Source organism: Monodon monoceros, unplaced genomic scaffold, assembly GCF_005190385.1.
Source record: "Monodon monoceros isolate NGI ecotype Baffin Bay Population unplaced genomic scaffold, NGI_Narwhal_1 Super_Scaffold_19, whole genome shotgun sequence".
In the NCBI taxonomy this organism is placed as follows: Eukaryota; Metazoa; Chordata; class Mammalia; order Artiodactyla; family Monodontidae; genus Monodon; species Monodon monoceros.
The window spans coordinates 16,882,222-16,901,544 of NW_021703775.1; the positions used below are offsets into that span (position 1 = coordinate 16,882,222).

Genomic DNA, 19,323 nt, shown 5'->3' on the forward strand with positions numbered 1-19,323 from the left:
CATTATTAAATATAGTCACCATGCTATACTCTAGAACTTATTCATTTTACATAACTGCAACTTTGTACCCTTTGACCAACATCTCCCTATTTCGCCCACCTCCCTGCCCCTGGTAACCACCATTCTACTTGGCTCCTATGTAGTCAGCTTTCTTAGATTACACACATAAGTGTGATAATTAAGTATTTTTCTTTCGGTGTCTGGCTTATTTCACTTAGCATGATGTCTTCCAAGTTCATCGATGTTGTTGTAAATGACAGGATCTCCTGTTTTTTAAAGGTAGAATTTTATACATATATATACATATATATATATACATATATATATATATATCACATCACATTTTCTTCATCCATTCATGCATAGGTGGACACCTTGGCTGTTTCCATATCTTGGCTATTGTGAATAATGTTGCAATGAACACAGGAATTCAGGTATCTCTTCAAAGTACTGATTTATTTTTTTGTATATGTACCCAGAGAAGGATTCCTGGATCACACAGTAGTTCTATTTTTAAGTTTTTGAGGAACCTCCATATTGTTTTCCATAGTTGCTGTACCATTTTACATCCATGAACAGTACACAGCGTTCCCTTTTCTGTACATTCTCACCAACATTTATCATTTTATTTTTCGATAATAGCCAAACAATCCCTTCATGTTGTTTTCCTTCCACTAAAAGTTTCACTGAGCCCACAATATAGAAACCCGGAATATAGAAGTTGGTGAGTAGTAATTCTTTACAGAGATATACTTTATTTATTGATTCTACCAAGATTAACTATGCACAGATTTAATCATTGAGGCAGAGGAAAATAAAGTTTTTTTTTTTTAATTTACTTGAAGACATGTTTAAAGAATACAAGCAATTCATGGAATTTCATATATTTGGCCTCATTTTGTGATTCTAAGATAAATAGAACTCAGTTTCTACTGAAATCCATTTGATTTAGTAAATTATTCTAATCATACAAACTGTTTCCTGACCAACGATTTTCACCACTTCAAAATATTTTTCCAGGCACCATTGCAATGTGATCATGATTAAATAATAACCGTGTCTCAATAATGGCAGAGCATATTCCATGTTTTAGGAAGGTTTTCCTCATGTCTTCCTGGGTACTTAAAATTTGCATTATTGAACCTCTCACATCTCATGAATTCTCTTACCCCTTTGACCCCTCAAGGCAAAAACCTCTATCTAGGACTTATATAAAGGTTCTGCTCCCAGAACACCTAAAAGAAAACTCAATGTTGTGTATATTTTAGTAAAATATACTACATATTTTGGAGTAGGCAATATGATGACAACTGAACACGCAATTGTCAAAGGGGAGAAAAATAACTATAGTGATGAAATGGATCTCTACCCTTTCAGTCCTAACTGGACATCTTGAAGGGATTTTTTTAAATGTGGGCATAACAGCATGGTAACTCTTCCCACAGGATGTTTAAAGTACTATGCATTCTTTGTTGTTGCTATTTTCTGAAATTATTGAAGCTAACATTTCAATTTAGAAGTTATTTGTAGTAATAAGTTCCAACTAAATTGTTTGTTGTAATTATTTGATGCTTTTATAGGCCTCATAATAAAGAAGACTTGGTACAAAATGAATCAAATGTATTATCTTACACAAGCTATTTTATTCTGATCATAAAAAGTAAGAACATCAAATTACCATGAATTAAACATAACATTATTAGTGTCATGTTTTATTTTGTTTTGCCTTTCTGAGAATAATATTACACTGCTGTCGTAACATTTGACAGCACAAGTAGGGGAAGTGAAACACTATGCAGTTACCCCAAAGTTATTTTTGTTTTCTGTACCAGAGCACTTAGGCATTACTGCTGTAATAAACATAGATGCTACCAAAATTCCAGGGTCATTGTCATGATAGCTAATGTTTAGAGAGAAATGAGTAGATTTTCAGATATAGATGTTTTGGTTTACATCTCACCAACACTTTTATAATTTTAATTGTACATATGCTTCTATAATGAGTCATATATCCTCAGAGTTGGATCAAAAGTGAGTATAATTCTATGCACCTAACACCCTAGATTTTTCTGTATTTTATTGTTTTATTCTTCATGTTCTTCCTATGTAATGCCATATACATTGATGTCTTCATTTATTACCTATTTTAAGAGAAATCCAGACTCAAAAGCCTTCAAATAGGGTGATATTTCCAGGTCCATGACCAAGGCTGCATCCCTGTTTCTGTTATTCTCTCATCTCTTGTCTTTCAGGCTAGATTTCCTCATGGTTACAAAGATGACAAATAACAGTTGTGAAAATTTGCTACCCTGTTCATGTGCAGAGGGGTAAGAGACAGGGTATCCCCATTAACTAAGGAATAAAACCTCTTCTAATCAATGTAATTGAGTCAATTTAGATTTCTCTGTATCCTAGCACCAATTATCTTTCCAAGGTAATACTATTAGCTGATTTCCTTAATTCTGAGCTCTGACATCTATCTGGGGCAAAGTGGCTGAGATTATCATGATTACTTTAGAAGTTTGGATTAACTGATATGTTTCCCAGGAACTAGAGATGGGTCAACTTTCACTGATTTCCATGGGTTCTTTGGGGAAAGATAGATCATTGGACTAGATTGTTGCTATGGTACGGTCTGAATAGGGGGCTGATGATGGTTAGACAACTTATAAAGTCCAGGGAGCCATCTATATGTTCAGAATATCTATGTTTGTATATTTAGCCCAGGACTCTCTTCAGATCTCTCAGCAAAATTATCCAGTTGTTACTTTACATTTTCAATTGAGTGAAATAATTATATCTAAGAATCATTAGGCATTTTCTATACATCCACTACATTTATTAAATGTTTACTCTCCCATTCTATTTAAAAAATTAGTCATCTCTGTATCTCATTGTAAATTGGCAGCATAAATACTATTATTGCCTGAAAAAACATTTTTTGACAATTAAAGTTCTTAAGAAAAGAGAAGGCTTGAAGCAATGATAAAATTTCTTGTTGAAATTGGGGCTGTAGGACAATTTTGTTTCTTCTCCAGAAGAAAATTTATCCTACACCAAATAGAGGAATGAGGAGGCTCCGATTGTCAGAATAAATATTTTCATAACCAAATCTGTTACTTTATTTCTCTTTTTGAATTATTTAATGGGCTTAATTGATCTTAGGGTGAAAATTGACTTCCTTAGTATAAGATATGTTGAGCTCCATATCATTTGATTTTCTATACAGCCTTGTTTCTCATTGCTCTCACCTTGTTTGTTTTTTGTTTGTTTGTTTTTTGCTTTCTAATCCAGTTATATAGCCTTTTAAACTTAAATGTTTTTTATGTACTATTTTATTTTTCACAAATGTTGTTTCTTGTGCCTGTAATTTTTCCTTTTTTACTAAGGAAACTGCATTCTTCCTAGGATTTACCTTATGCTTCAGTTTCAGGATCAGGGTCCCTGATTCATGAGATACAGATGGGAATATCTATATCTATATCCATATCTATATCTACAGACATATAAACATATATACACACCCACCATGTCCACATGTTCCTAACTGCCTTCTCTACAAGAATGAAAGCCCTGTGTTTTGTACTATATAACCTATTTTAATAACCAGCATACAGTAAGAATGCAGGACTTGAACATAGCTTGTTTGGATCCATCTCTTGATTCTGATATTGACTGACTGTGATAGAGAATGACTTTATTTTCATCTAGTTCTTTTTCTCTCCTTACTTGACACCAGTCCCAGTTCTTGGCTGAATCATAGAAACCTATTGCTTATGGTCTTCTATGGCCTTTCTTTGTCCACCAGTTTGCTTATGATAAGTGAAATGAACTTGGAACTCAGGATTTGAAGATAAGCTACAAGAAAGAAGAAACCTGTGTCCCTGAATCATTGTTTGAGGGAGCTTCTCATCTAACTGAAGCAGTCATTTGGAGTTTACTTATGTGAGATATTAACTTCTACTGGGTACAATATATAGTACTCATTATACATGTTTGGTTTGTTTCTTGTAACACTTATTCTTGTACTAACAGAACAACTCTTAACCTCTCTGTGATTCCAATTTCTCCCATTTCTTATAGGAATAAGGAAAACACTAAATCACAGAATTTTGGAAACAACTGATTAAAAAAATATGTGTAAATCAATTACAAAAAATGCTGACAGTATGTTCACTATTTGTTGAATGGATTAATTGTTTTAGTGCCTGTGATTAAGTAAATACAATTTGAAGATGTTCCAAAGTAGTGTTTCACAGACTATATTTGGTTCATTGAGATATAATATATGACATATGTAGTGTTAGACTGTAAAATGTTAAACACATATACATTGGCTACTATCAAAAAAATTTAGATTTCTTATTAAAATCTAAATTTCTGGTCTGATTTGAAAATATATGAGGAGTTGGCCAAAATTTGGTCTCAATTCCAACTTGATAACAACCAGGTGAAATACGTAGCTGCCACTGCCTTTTGATGGGACACAAACTTTCCAACAACTTGTTGCTGTCTGCTTACTCTGAGGCTAACCAGTCATTTATTATTGTATTTAGGGTATGCCTATCAAAATTGGAAGAAACAACTAATGAACAAAGAGAGAGTTGAATGTTTTGAAAAATGGGCAGGGACATATCTCTTTAAAAGGTGAAAAGCCTATCACTTTTTAGGCTTTACCTCTGAAAGACAAACCGGCTTGATCCTGTGAGTATTTCAGTGTTACTTCTGATACAGCAACAATTTATTGAATCAGCTTGTGTTTAAATAAGATGGTACTGCACAAAATCTATATTTAAAACACTTTTGTGAGTGGTAGAACTGTTCTTTATACCAGGTAAGAGAAATAGCAGGATATCTTACTTTCATTATCAGAAGATCTGTTGATGGTTGAATATTGATGCAAATAGACAGAATGAAAGTGTTCTTTCTATAAGAGCAGCATAAGCAAAGGTATTTGTAAATGTACCTGAGATACACTCTAGTTTCATCACTCATGCTGATTCTCACTTTCTTTATATAGTAAATAAGAAAACTGTGATATGTTAAGGTTTACAAACACTGTTGCATGAAGTTCTAGTGATAAGGGGACAACAGAGGTAGAATGAGTGGATAAATGGACAAGAGTCTTATCCCTGATTGCAACCTAAAATAGAGTATCTAGGTTGTATGCCTTTTAAAGTGTTAGAACTTAATGAAATATTTTTTTTAATGTTATATCTTTTCAATTTAAAGGTTTAGGTAACCAGTAGGATAAATGACAGCTATACCTCTTTCAGTTTCCTAAAAAGAAAAAACAAGCAAACTAATAATAATAATAATGATAAAGCAGAAAACAACTTATTGGACTATTTTGAGGGTTTGGTTTTTCATGTTTATGATTGCATAAAGCTATATAAACAACAAGAAAGTTATTTCCATCAGGTCATGTTCCCAGATACCACATAATATTATGTGAGGTTAAATAATTTCTCTTAACTCTAATATCAACATGAATCCCCTAACTAGTGAAATGAGTTAATTTCCTGGGCTACATGCCTTCATATAACTATGAAATAAGATTTGATAGATATATATTTGATTGTCTCAATATACAATATTAATCTTATGAGTCCACAAATCTAATTTTCCTCTAAAAACATTCTTACTCTGATTTGTATGACTATGAGATCATGTTTAACACCAGGAGTAACTCTGTGGCCTGTTTCATCAGAAATAGACCCTTGGGTTATTAGGTTAAAAACAGAGGAAATTCCAGCTCCATCTTTATTATTCGATGATGATACTATTCTGTCCATTTCTATTGTATTTCAGTATTTTTGCAGTACCACAGAACTTAAGTAGAACTCAAGCTTTTGATTTTTTTTTTCTTTTATGAGAGAGAGGATAAGACAGAGAGAGAGGGAGGAAATTTTGAAATGCAAAGGTTTAACCATGACTAATATTAGCAAATATTTAAGACAGATGAGTCTTTTCATAAATTTTAATGAAGAGAATATTTATAGATTTCAGTGGAGAAAGGAGGTTTACTGAACAAGAGACTTTCTTGCCAGACTGATCTGGGCCAAGTATTCTAATGATAATCCACTTCAATTGAGAGAGGTAGACTCAAACATCAGGCATGTACATATTCCAATGAAATTCAGATTCTTTTAAAATATGCATTCACTGACAGTGTGATAAGGTTTTCTAAAGAGCAAAATCTGTTTACAACTGATTTGTATTGAAAACTTTAATAATCTCCTCCAATAGTTTTCTAAATCATGAAGATGTCAGATAAGTTTCTCATGTCAGATAAGTTTCTCATGCCAACAGATTATTGACAAAACAGCCTGACACTGTTCAAGCAAAAAATGAAGCTCTTCTCTTCAAGTTAGATTTTATTCTGATGATTATTTCTATCCATAAGTTCTACATAGGAAGAACTTATAGATAAATAAATTGGTACTTGATAAATAAATAGAGAAATGTTTCAGATAGTCAAATGCATATCAAAAATTAGTCTAACTGGGGAGCCTATCAAGTTGTCATTTCTGATAAAGTAGAAGATTCATACCTATTATTCCTGGGCAATCTCATCAAGAACCAACACTATGTTGATTACTCCTAAATCTATCTTCAGTTCATATGTCCTACAGGGGGGCAGATTAATATCTTTGGATACCTGCTGAACAGAAACACATTGCAAAACTATATGCTTAAAAAGACCCCGATAACATTATTCCAATATGTAGTATGTAGTCCCTCTCAGTTGTCTCACTACATGGCACTATATCCAACACATTCAGCCAAATGATTAGTTTAGACTTTTTCTCTGCTTTCCCTTCTTTATCATATCACTCAATTTACCTGTACTGGTATAAGTTCTAATGATTCTTTTTGAATATAAATTTAAAATATGGTACAATAATCTTCAGTTTCCCTTTTCAGGGGTTCATCATACTTTATCTGAACTGATTTCTTGCCTCTATAATCACCCCAATTCTACTTTTTTTTTACCCAAGAAGCAGAATTACATAATATATAAATCTACATATCATTCCTAATTTAAAACATTATCAAATTATTAACAAATAAGTCAGTCAATTTAAATCACAGTCATACATAAAACTCTGCCCAACAAATACAGAGATTTGTCTTTTCAAAGTCCTTAAATATTTTAAAACATTTTAACAAAGATATAGTCTACAGCAATTAGAGTGTTGGAGTAAATAGTGGATGAGAAGAGGAAGGGGGAGAGCATGGATCCTAACTCATTGAGCTGGCTTTACGGTTGGGTAGAGAATTCATAAGTCAACATATGTTCCTCTCAAATTATCATGGTCATTATTATCTATGTCTATGGCATTAAATTGTGAAGGAGGAGGAATATGATGCTCTCCTAAGTTTATTCCTTTCTATGTACATTGATTTTTAGTCCCAGGATGATGGAGAAATTATTTATTTCACGATGTGATTTATACTATGATATGAAAAAAACTTTAAATCAAATCTTTCAGATACACTGCAAAATAATGTGAGCTATAAAATTACTCAATTTGGTGTTCAATTTAGAAATACATAACTGTAAAAAATGAGGGAAACTTTATATATAATATTATTGTGCAATGAGATAAGAAAAATCTGTAAATAAGTTTTCAAGACTGATGAAAAAAACAAAATAATTTAAAAATTTTAAAAAGCTACGTATGTTAAAATGCAGCACCAACAAACTCAAGGTACTTCTGAAAAATGTATTTGAAAATGAAGAAAATGATCCAAGAATAAAGTCTGAGATTAAAGAAAGAGGAAGAAGGAAGGAAAGAATGAATGAAGAAAAGAAGGGAAGGAAGGAGGGAGGAATGAAGGAAGAAAGGAAGGAAGGAAGAGAGAAAAGAAAGGAAAATGAAATAAGAACACACCTAATGCCCAGATCTTAGTTTCTAATACCATTCTTCATTAAAAGGAACTAGAGTTCCTTGGATGAATCCCAGATTCTAGGACCAGGGCAGAAATATATAAGATGAGTGTTATAATGTCAGAAAATAAGAATGTACGACACACACACACACACACACACACACACACACACATGCTCATACATAAATGGAGGTGTAGGATATATAAGTGGACGCTTAGGTGTCAACTAAAAGAGCTCCCACTGGACAAAGCTGGAATAGTTTGACCAAAAAACCCAGAAACCTTTGCAGATACCAGTGCCAGGGTTAGAAAACCTGAAATTGAGGAATTGCTGAAGGCTCAGTGTGGGTAACTCTGATAGTTAAATCCTTCAGGGACCCCAGTCATAAGAGGATCCCCACAATTTTGTGAGATTTACCTCCAGAAGCTCAACCAAGTTCTCAGAGTAAATATCTGAGAAAAATCCCCATTGGCTTCTGGTAGGGAGAAGGGGAAAGGAACCATTTTGAAATACCACAAAGCTCTGGGTTCTTTTTAGCAAGCCCTGCCCTCAGGTAAACTAATTAACTAGAGCCTAACCTGCTGGGATATTCGCACAGCCTAATTAACTTGGCAGAAAGGAAATATCTCAATTCAGCTGAGACAAAAAACAAAAACAAAAGAACTGAGAAATACTTATGAAGTTCACAGTCCAGAGGCATACTCTTACTAAAAGACTGAGACCTAATTATAAGATTATAGAACACTTCCCTCCCGCCACACCTCACCACAACATTACTATAAGCCTATTTACAGCAGTCCCTTTACCTAGTACATTATGTCCTACTTCCAAGGGAAAAAAAAATTACCGAAAGGTAAAATAACAAAACAAACAAACAAATCAAAAAAGAAAAAAAAACAAACACACACTTGAAGGGATAGAGCAAACATCAGAACAGACACAGCAGGAATATTGGAATTTTCAGACTGATAATTTAAAACAACTATGAGAAAGCCTTTGATGGGCTTCTTAGTACACAGGACATGGCTGAGGAAAGAATTTCTGAGCTAGAGGCTATATGACAAAACCTTGAAAACCAGAAAGCAAAGAGAACAGAGACTGATAAAAACAGAGCAGACTATCAAAGGACTGTGGAACAGGTACAAAATGCATAATGGGACTATCAGAAGGAGAAGAAAGAAAAGAACAGAAGAAATATGAGAAATGATAATGACCAAGAATTTTCCCAAATTAAGATCAAACACAAAACCACAGATCCAGGAATCTTATAGAACATCAAGCATGATAAATGCCAAAAAAAAAAAAATTACCGAAAGACATCAGATGGGAAAAATAAACACCTTATCTACAAAGGAACAAACACAAGAATTTCATTTGACATTTCCTCAGAAACTGTGAACAAGAAGAGTGTACTGAAATAAAGTATTAGAAGAAAAAACCCCCACCAATGTACAATGTTGTACCCTGTGAAATTTTCCTTCAAAAGTGCAGGAGAAATAAAAACTTTTGCAGACAAACAAAATCGAGGGAATTTATTGCCAGTAGACTTAAGCTGCAAGAAATGTTATAAAAGGTGTTTTAGAGAGAAAGAAAATAACATGGGTCAGAAACTTGGATCAGTGTAAAGAAAGGAATAGCACCAAAGATTGAATAAGTAAAGTTAAAATAAAAACAGTTATTTTTCATATTATTAATTGATTATACAAGACTTTGTTAAGTATAATAATATCAAGAATGTATTTGATTATACATGTTTATATTTTATACATATATTACATATATGTATGCTTATGTAAATATATGTGAAATGAATGACAGCAATGAGGCAAGGGACAGGATGGAGAAACTGGGATTATTTTGTTATCATAAGGTATTCACACTGCCTGAGATGTGTATAGAATTATTTGAAAGTGGACTTAGATTAGCTGAATATGTATATTGCAAACTCTAGGACAAACACTAAAAAAAGTTTAAAAACAAAAAAACAAAAACAACAACAAAAAACTGCAGCCAGTTAAGCAGACCATGCTTTTTTCCTCATGGGGGTCCTGGTGTCTAATGGCTGCAAGTAGTAGCCTATTTGGTAATGTATGTAAACTGTTGCTTATATGGGCTGCCCAAAGTGACATGGAGACAGCCCATTCTAGTAGACATTCATGTATGACCTCATATTGTCTCTAGTAGACATTCATGTATGACCTCATATTGTCCCCAGCATAGGCTCCAGACAGGTATGGAGTGATGGCTTCTAAAAGCCTGAGCTAGACAGGCCAAGGTCCACATTGGCCAAATCATAATGTCCATCTGCACCAAACTGAAGAACAAGAAGCATGTGATTGAGGCCCTATTCAGGGACAAGTTCAAGTTAGCTGGCTGCTAGAATTCTACATCTCCAAGAAGTAGGACTTTACCAAGTTTAATGCAGATGATTTTGAAGACATGGTAGCTGAAAAGCAGCTCATCCCAGATGGCTGTGGGGTAAAATACATTTCTAACAATAACCCCTGGACAAATGGTGAGACTTGCACTCATAAGAGTTTCAGCACTGCCCTGTGTTTACTCACCAATAAATCCTACTTCCTGTCCAAAAAGAAAAACAATAACAATAACAACAAAAAGTATAACTGATATGTTAAGGAGAAAAAATGTAATCATATTTAATGCTCTTTTAAACCCACAAAAGGCAGAAAAAGAATGGAAGTCAAAAATAGTAGCAAAAATAAGGGCAAAAATAGAGAACAGGAACAGATATAATCAATGCTAATTACAACAAAATCACTCAGAATGTCAGTGGTATAAATGGACCAATTAAATGATGCAAATTGTTAGCTTGGATCAAAAAACAAGACCCATCTACAACAAACCTAATTTAAATATAAAGGCACATATTAATTACAAGTAAACACATGAATAAAGATATACCATGTTAACACTAATCAGAAAAAGAGAAAAGCTAGAGTAGCTATCTTAATTTCAGAATAAAGTAGAAATCATAGCTTAAAATGTTATCGGGGAAAAGAGGTGGTATTACATACTGAAAAAGGGGTTTATTCTCCAAGAAGACATACCAATTCTTATGCATCTAACAATACAGCATCAAAATACATGAAGAGAAACTATTAGAACAGCAAAGAGAAATAAATAAATCCACTATTTAAGTTAGAGCTTTTAACACCCCTCTTTCACCAATGAGCAGATGTAGGAGGCAGAAAGTCAGTAAAGACCTAGTTGAACTAAATAACACTATCAACTGTATACAACTGATGTCTGTAAAGTATTTCACTCAACAACAGTGAAACACACAACTCTTTTCAAGCTCACATGGGACATTCACCACGGCAGACCACATACTGGACCATAAAACACTCTAACAAATATAAGAGGGTAGATATCATACAACTGCTCTCAGACTACAAAGGAATTAAACTAGAGATCAAATAATAGAAAGATAACTGGAAAATCCCAACTAAAACACATAGAGACTAAACATCATACTTCTAAATAAGACATGGATCAAAGTAGAAATTTCAAGACAAATTTTAAAAATATACTTATACCAGGTTAATATATACAAGTCAATGGCTCTCCTATATCCAATGAATAAACAAGTGAAATTAAATACACAACACCATTTATATTAGCACACAAAAATAAGTAATCCCTAGGTATAAGTCAGCAAAACATGTACAAGATCTGTGTGATGAAAACTGAAAAACTCTGATAAATGAAATCAGAGAAAAACTAAATAAATTGATAGATATTCCATGTTCATGGATAGGAAAAATCAATATTGTCAAGATGTCAGTTCTTCCCAACCTAATCTATAGATTTGACATAATTCTAATCAAAACTCTGCAAGTTATATTGTTGATATCAACAAACTGATAGAGTTTATATGGAGAGGCAAAAGAGCCTGAGAATGATGAAAGAGAAGAATGAAGTTGGAGAACTGACACTACCCTACTTCAAGAATTCTATAGTGCTGCAGTAATCAAGACAGTGTGGTATTGGTAAATGAATAGACAGATGAATGGAACAGAATAGGAGGTCCAGAAATAAACCCAGTAAATATTTAAGTCAACTGGTCTTTGACAAATGAGCAAAGGTAATAAAATGGAGCAAAGATAGTCTTTTAAACAAATGGTGCTGGAACAACTGGACATCTACATTAAAAATAAAAATAAAAAAGAATCTAGACTCAAATCTTACACCCTTCACAAAACTTAACTCAAAATGGATCACAGACTGACATATAAGACACAAATCTATAAAACTCTTTGAAGGTAACATAGGAGAAAACCTAAATAAGCTTTGGTATGATGATCACTTTTTAGATAAAACAACAAAGGCATGATCCATGAAATAAATAATTGATAAACTGGAATTCATTAAAATTTAAAACTTACATTCTGTGAAAGAGAATAAGACAAGCCTCAGATAGGGAGAAAATATTTGTTAAAGGCATATCTAATAAAGGACTGTTACCAAATATGTACAAAGAACTCTTAAAACTCAACAGTAAGGAAACAAACAACAACAAAAAGCAATTAAAAAATGGACCAAACACCTTAACAGACATCCTACCAAGAAAGATATATGCAGGGCAAAAAAGCAATTGAGAAGATGTTCTACAACATACTGTATCAGGGAAATGCAAATTTAAATAACAATGAGATGCCACTGTATACTTACCAGAGTAGCAAAACTCCATAACACTGACAACTGCAAATTCTGCAAGGATATGGAACAATTGGAAATCTCATTTGTTTCTGGGGGGGAAGAGAAAATTGTACAGCCACTTTGGAAGACAGTCTGGCAGTTTGTTACAAAACTAAACATACTTTTACCATATGATCCAGCAATAGCATTCCTAGGTATTTGGCCAAAAGAGTGGCAAAATTATGTCCACACAAAACCTACACATGGATGTTTAAGCTATTTTCTTCATAACTGGCAAAACTTGAAAGAAGCCAAGAAGTTCTTCAGTAGAGGAATGGGTAAATAAAATGTGGCTCATCCAGACAATGGAACATTTTCAGCACTTAAAAGAAATGAGTTATCAAACCCATGAAACAATATGGAGGAAACTTAAAAGCATATTACTAAGTGAAAAAAAAAGCCAATCTGAAAAAGGACACATACTGTATGATCCCAAATTTAGGACATTCTGTAAAAGGCATGACTATGGGGATATATATATATATATATATATATATATATATATATATAAAATCTCCAAACTAGTTTCCACACACTAAAGAATCTTTAAAATTAATATAAAAATTGTAAATTCTAATATAAAATTTGTAAGAGATATGAGAAGGAAATTCACCAAATTAAAAATAGAGGGTTAATACACAAGTAAAAAAAATCCAAATTTACATCTAATGAAATAAATATAACTTAAAACCATAAGTAACTAGCCTTTTATCTGTCAAATTAAAAACAAAATGTTACTATGTGTTCCTTTTGTTAGTGTAGCTGTTTTTATGATATTATCTGTGGTGACACTTGGCCAGACAAGCAGGAAATATCAGGCATGACTAGTTAAACCCAAAATTATTTAATATTTCCTAGTGTTAAGAGCATAACAGAAAACAAGAGCCCTGAAAGTTAACATGTCCTTTACTTCATCAATACCACTTGGGAATTTGAGAAACATTTTTTTTTTAATCAACAAATGTTTATTGGAAACCTACTAGTCTATTGGTGTTCAGACTTTACTATGTAAAGTACTTAAGTCTTTGGAGTACAATTTTTAATGATATGTGGGAAATTTTAATAAACCTAGGCTAATAAAGCTGAATATAAAATAGCATTCACTATGTTCTAATTTTGTTAGTTACCTTTGCATCTATGTATAAAATATACAGAAGCATATCTGCTAAAATCTTATGGATATTTATATGTACGTGTATCATTTTCTACACTGTACTCACTTTTTATTATAATATATACTCCTGTTTTGCAAAATGAAGTTCTATCCTAAGATATAATGAAAATATACATTTTCCTCATAGAAAAGTTGAAAAGTGAGTTTGATATCAGTACAAAAAATAATCCATACTCTCACAGAATACATTACTACTTAGGAAATTATAAATTTTCTAAATTTTATATAATCATATATATGAAGGTTTATATATATAATAGCTTTATTAATTAATAAATTTTAACATCCTAAGGATGAAATGTGAATTTTAATGTATGCATGAAGTATTAATAAACATAATTATTAATAGCTGCATAATTCTACATAATTTTTCATAATTGCACACAGTCCCATTGTCCTGAAACCTATTTAGCTATTCCTGGACAATTATATTTCTTATATAAACATTATAAACAGTACTGAATTACATATTTATACATATTTGCATGAGTTTTTAACTATATAAATATTCTTTTAACAGATTTGTAGAATGGTATTGCTGTGTGAAAATGCCAAAGTTTTTAATGGATCTTTGTATATAATGCAAAGTTTTTTTCTTTAGAAATTTTGATGTTCTTCAAACAGGTTACAGATTAATTGTAGAGATGTTAGCAGTTTAGTATTGATTATATCAATACTGTTCTCTAAATAAATGGCTAAAGCCTTAATTTAAAACATGATAATTTTGGAAAGACTAGTTTTAGGAAGGGTAGGACACAGAGTTTGGTGGTTTCATTAGGCAGACACTGAAAAACAGTGGATAATTTTTAGGAAAAAAAAAGGAAGCCTGAGGTTGAGAAAAGCATAAAAGAAGGAAATGAATATGTACGATAAGTAATCTTGACTACTTTTCCTGGCCCGTACCAACTTGTACACACCTATTGTTTCAGTATTGAGCGATTGAATCCTGCTGTTTACCTCTTTTACAGACAGACATATGAAGAAGTAAAAGAAAGAAAAAATGATATTCAGTGGGGTTTAATATTCTTACAAAGTTGGAAATCAACTTTAAATTGCCATTTTTGAACAAATTATGGAAATATGCGGCTGTCAGATTTGGGCTGCTACTTACACTGTGGTTGAGGATATCTGTCTCAGACAGGACTGGATGTGAATATTGAGTTTCCACTAAGAGATTAGAGGCTGCCTGTTGAGATTTCCTGACCAGTGTCTTGAACACTTTTGGAAGGAAAAGAGCCCGTTTTGTTCATGGTGAAAGACAGAAAGACCACATATAAATCCCTGCACTATTGTTAGATTTTAACTTCTCTGCATCTTCAGGATACATGCTTTAGCTAAAAATTTCTATACTTCCTCTTAAGTCGTACTGACTAGGAACAGTTGGAAATATATATGTAACAATTTTCTTCACCTGGAAAGAAATTTTCTTTGGGGGACTATATTTAGAGTCTCTGTATTGAGATGAGATTTTTGTTTCTACTAATTGGTATTTTGAGAGCATTCCATAATACTCTATTGAGACACACTAGCATTACTCTCACATAGGATGTTCCCCAAAGCAGTAAAATACAAACGTACCAGAGCATTAACTAATCACCACAATCTGAGTAAAATGTAGTTTTAACCATGGAGTGGAAATCTAGCAAGGAAGTCCAGGCTGTTTGGAAAAGATGGACTTTACAGCCTGTGGGCAACAAGAAACAAATGCTGGGTTTTAGAGTGGAAAAATAAAAACATAAGTGTTTGTAATTATTCATTCCTTTATTCATCAATTATTGAAAATTAACCACTGAAAATACAAGCAAGGTTAAGTAAGGTATGGTCATAGTCTCTATCTCCAAGGAACCAATGAGACAAGTTGCAGATATCTAAGAACTATTCAAACCTAATATTACTTTGAGAAATAGGATAAGTGATCCTGAAAGCAGAAAATCCAGATATGTGAGCAGCCTAAAAGCCTGATTAAGTGATTTGTTCACTTCTAATTATAGAAATATGAGAAGAAATATAGACACCTTTTAGATTTTTTTAACATGGAAGAATATAAATAGAAGACTAAAATACACCTCACATATTATTACCTAATAACAACTATTTTTATTTCTGTGAATTGTTTTACCTTTAAAACAATTATAAAGAGAGTTTAGATAAAAAATGGTAATCAAATTCTATCTTCTTTCCACTCAAAAAGAAAATGGTAATCACCATCCAGAATGAGGGTTTTTATTATTCCTAATTATTTCTTTATATTTTAAATGTACTCAATATTCACAATGAATACATTAATTCCTATGTATAAATATTCAGAACCTAATTTTTTAATGTACATTATTTTAATTACCTATCTTTCTGCTTTTTATTTACTTATTTATTTACTTATTTATTTATTTATTATTTATTTTTGGCTGTGTTGGGTCTTCGTTGTGTGCGGGCTTTCTCTAGTTGCCGCGAGCAAGGGTTACTCTTCATTGCAGTGTGTGGGCTTATAGCAGTGGCTTCTCTTGTTGTGGAGCATGGGCTCTAGGCATGCAGGCTTCAGTAGTTGTGGCATGTGGGCTTTAGACTGCAGGCTTAGTAGTTGTGGAACACGGGCTTAGTTGCTCCGTGGCATGTGGGATCTCCGCAGACCAGGGCTCGAACCCGTGTCCCCTCATTGGCAGGCAGATTCTTAACCACTGCACCACCAGGGAAGTCCTATCTTTCCGCTTTAATTGTAATTCCACACATGCTTCAAAGTTTGCCTTAATGCTACCTCACCGTTTCCTTACACAATATCACTGGCACAAAATTTTCTTTATATGGGTCCATATTAAACATCAAGGAGGAATAGAGTGTTAAAGTCTAGGATGATGCGGAGGTAGTGGAACAAATCCAAAGCTCCATGCCAATTATTTCTCTTTCCCAAAATCTATTTGTTTTCAGTCAGTTTGGGTGGCTAAAACAAAATACCATAGACTGGGATGTTTAAACAACAAACACTTTTTCTTACGGTTCTGGAGGCTGAGAGGTTACCCTCAAGTTGCAGGCAGTTTCAGTGTTTGGTAAGAGCCAGTTTCCTGGCTCGTCGATTGTGGCCTTCTTGCTGTGTGCTCATATGGCCTTTCCTTTTTGCCTGTTCCTGTAGACAAAGTGCTCTCTCCTGTCTCTTTCTCTTCTTACAAGGGTATTAGTCTCATCGTGAGGACCCCACCCTAATGAACTAATTTAACTCTAATTACCTCCCAAAGGCTCCATCTCCAAATATTATTACATTGGACATTAGGGCTTGAACATAATGAATTGGGAAGAGGGGAGAAGGACACAAATATTCAGTCCATAACACCATTATAGTCTTTTAAAAGGCCTGTCTTTTACCACTGATTGACAATTCAGCTGCTCAAGTCTAGCATGATATCTGACACATATTTTTTAATCTAGTCTAGAATAGATCAAAAGACCAGGTGAGCATTTTTCACAGCTAGTATCTCTCTGTAATGCAAAGGAGTAGGATTGGTATGTCTAGTGTAAACCTGTAAGGGTAGAGCCTTTTTCTACCAGTTAAATCTATGTGCTACTTATTTCCACCATTTACACAGTCCTCCACCTGTTTCCTCTATTTATTTATGTATCCTCTTACTGCTCTAGATAGACTTCAAACAAGTAGAGAGGAACAGAAATGCTCTTGCCTAGTGTGCTCATTGTAATGCATACATTATACTACATACAAATATAACATGTGAGGCCTTTAGATTGAATGCATTTCTCCATAGTCTCCCATAAGGACTGCTAGAGGGAGGAAGAGAAGAAGGTTAGGAGAGGAAATGAATTTCTGTAACTTCTTCAGTCCCTTTTCCATTCCTCTACTCCTCATCTATCAATCTCAGAAATGTTCATATACTTGCTGAATTATCTATACACAGTCAAACAACATCCTGCCACAGAAATTCACCTGCCTGGGAACATACCCCTGAATTTCAACTTTTTACCATGTTTCACAGAGCACTTGGACTATTTCACTTTTGTCAGCTCACTGTTGATGACAGAATATAGGTTATTCTGCTGTCTTTTTATGACTAAATAAATAAGTAATCAAAGTTATACTAACCAAAATGACTTTAAACTGGTGGTAAGTTAAAGAAGTGAGCAGTATCTGGTTATCTGTTATATAAGGAAACAAATCATGCCCTTGGAAACAGGAATATTTGCCTGTGTTTCACAACTAGCTTCAAAGGGTTTATACTGGACCTAAGCCTCTTTTCCCAACTGCCACATTATCATGTTTATCAATATCTGAGTTTACTCTGTAACTGGACTCAACCCTTACATATTTGGAAACTTTCATAAGTGGGCTTGAAAGTTGTAAAGTTTCAGAGGCAGTGGATAGTCCTGAATGGCCGCAAGTCTATCAAAAACTTCATGTTTCCAGTTCTTCTGTCTTATAAATTCATCTATCTGTCCCCTCAAAGAAGTTATAAACCGAAGAAAGCCAATATCCACTTTATTCAGGCAAACAGAATAACAGCTCATTTTACCACCTTCTGAATAATTGAAAAATTTCTTCTATATTTTATCATTATCTACAACAGCAATCATCAGATAAGGAGAACAAATAAATCTCTTCACCAATAACTATATTAACTTATATTTATGTTTTTCCTTACTGTTAAAAAATAATTAAAATGGTATACAAAATTAAATAAAATAACCAGAGCAAATGGAGGGGAGAGAATGAACAAGATTAAGTTTCTAGGCCCTTTTGCTTACCTGCTCTTACAACTTCACCGAGATTCTCTGTTTGGCTTATCAAACATAACATTTTATTTTTGTTCACAAAAATGCATACTTTCCAGAGAAAGCACTATTTCACAGTAGTTTGAACCTTTAGGAAATTGGGAAATATATTAATATCTGTAGATGGTTTTAAGTGTAATTAAGGATCTAAGAAATTTCAAAATTCCACAGCAAAAATGTTGCTTTCCCTACAGGGCTCTATGACAAATGTGTTCATTTAGGCACCAGGATGACTTGCGTGGAGTGATAATGAGGGAGTCAATATTCCATGGTGACTTGATGTAGTAGGTGACAAATTACTTCCCTCACTACTCCCCACATGGCTCCTTAGGGCCAGCCTCATAAGTAGATGGATTTAGCTGTTGCAGCTTTAGTAAGAACTGAGAAGTAGCAAGAGTCTGCACTCATAGTCAAATTAGATTCTTTTCTTTAGACTCACTAGTGGAACAAGTAAGAAAGACTGCTTCCGGAATGCTGCTATCAAGATCACATACTTTAACTGAAAGAGGTCCTTTTTTCTTTTTCTTTTTTTTTTTTTTGTCTTCAGTAGCTCCTTATTTTAGTTTGATTGAGTAGTTTAATACTGGAAAATGACATCACTTTGATCTTGGTGCATATATAGTGCCTCTCTAAATCCCTAATCTTATATATGTATTTGTCACTTTCCTTTCTAAGCCTCATTTTCATCAAGTACAAAATAAGGAAGGTTGACCAATTGTTTCCAATGGCTTATTCAGAAGAATGGCTTAATTCTCCCCAAATA

The 19,323-nt window shown here is 33.3% G+C and overlaps 1 non-coding gene across 1 annotated transcript; it reads left to right on the forward strand.

The window, feature by feature from the left end:
• Window positions 1-9,901: 9,901 nt before the first annotated feature.
• LOC114901197 lies at window positions 9,902-10,036 on the forward strand. The gene has a single exon (XR_003795075.1). It is a non-coding gene; the product is annotated as a small nucleolar RNA SNORA70 (small nucleolar RNA).
• Window positions 10,037-19,323: the final 9,287 nt, after the last annotated feature.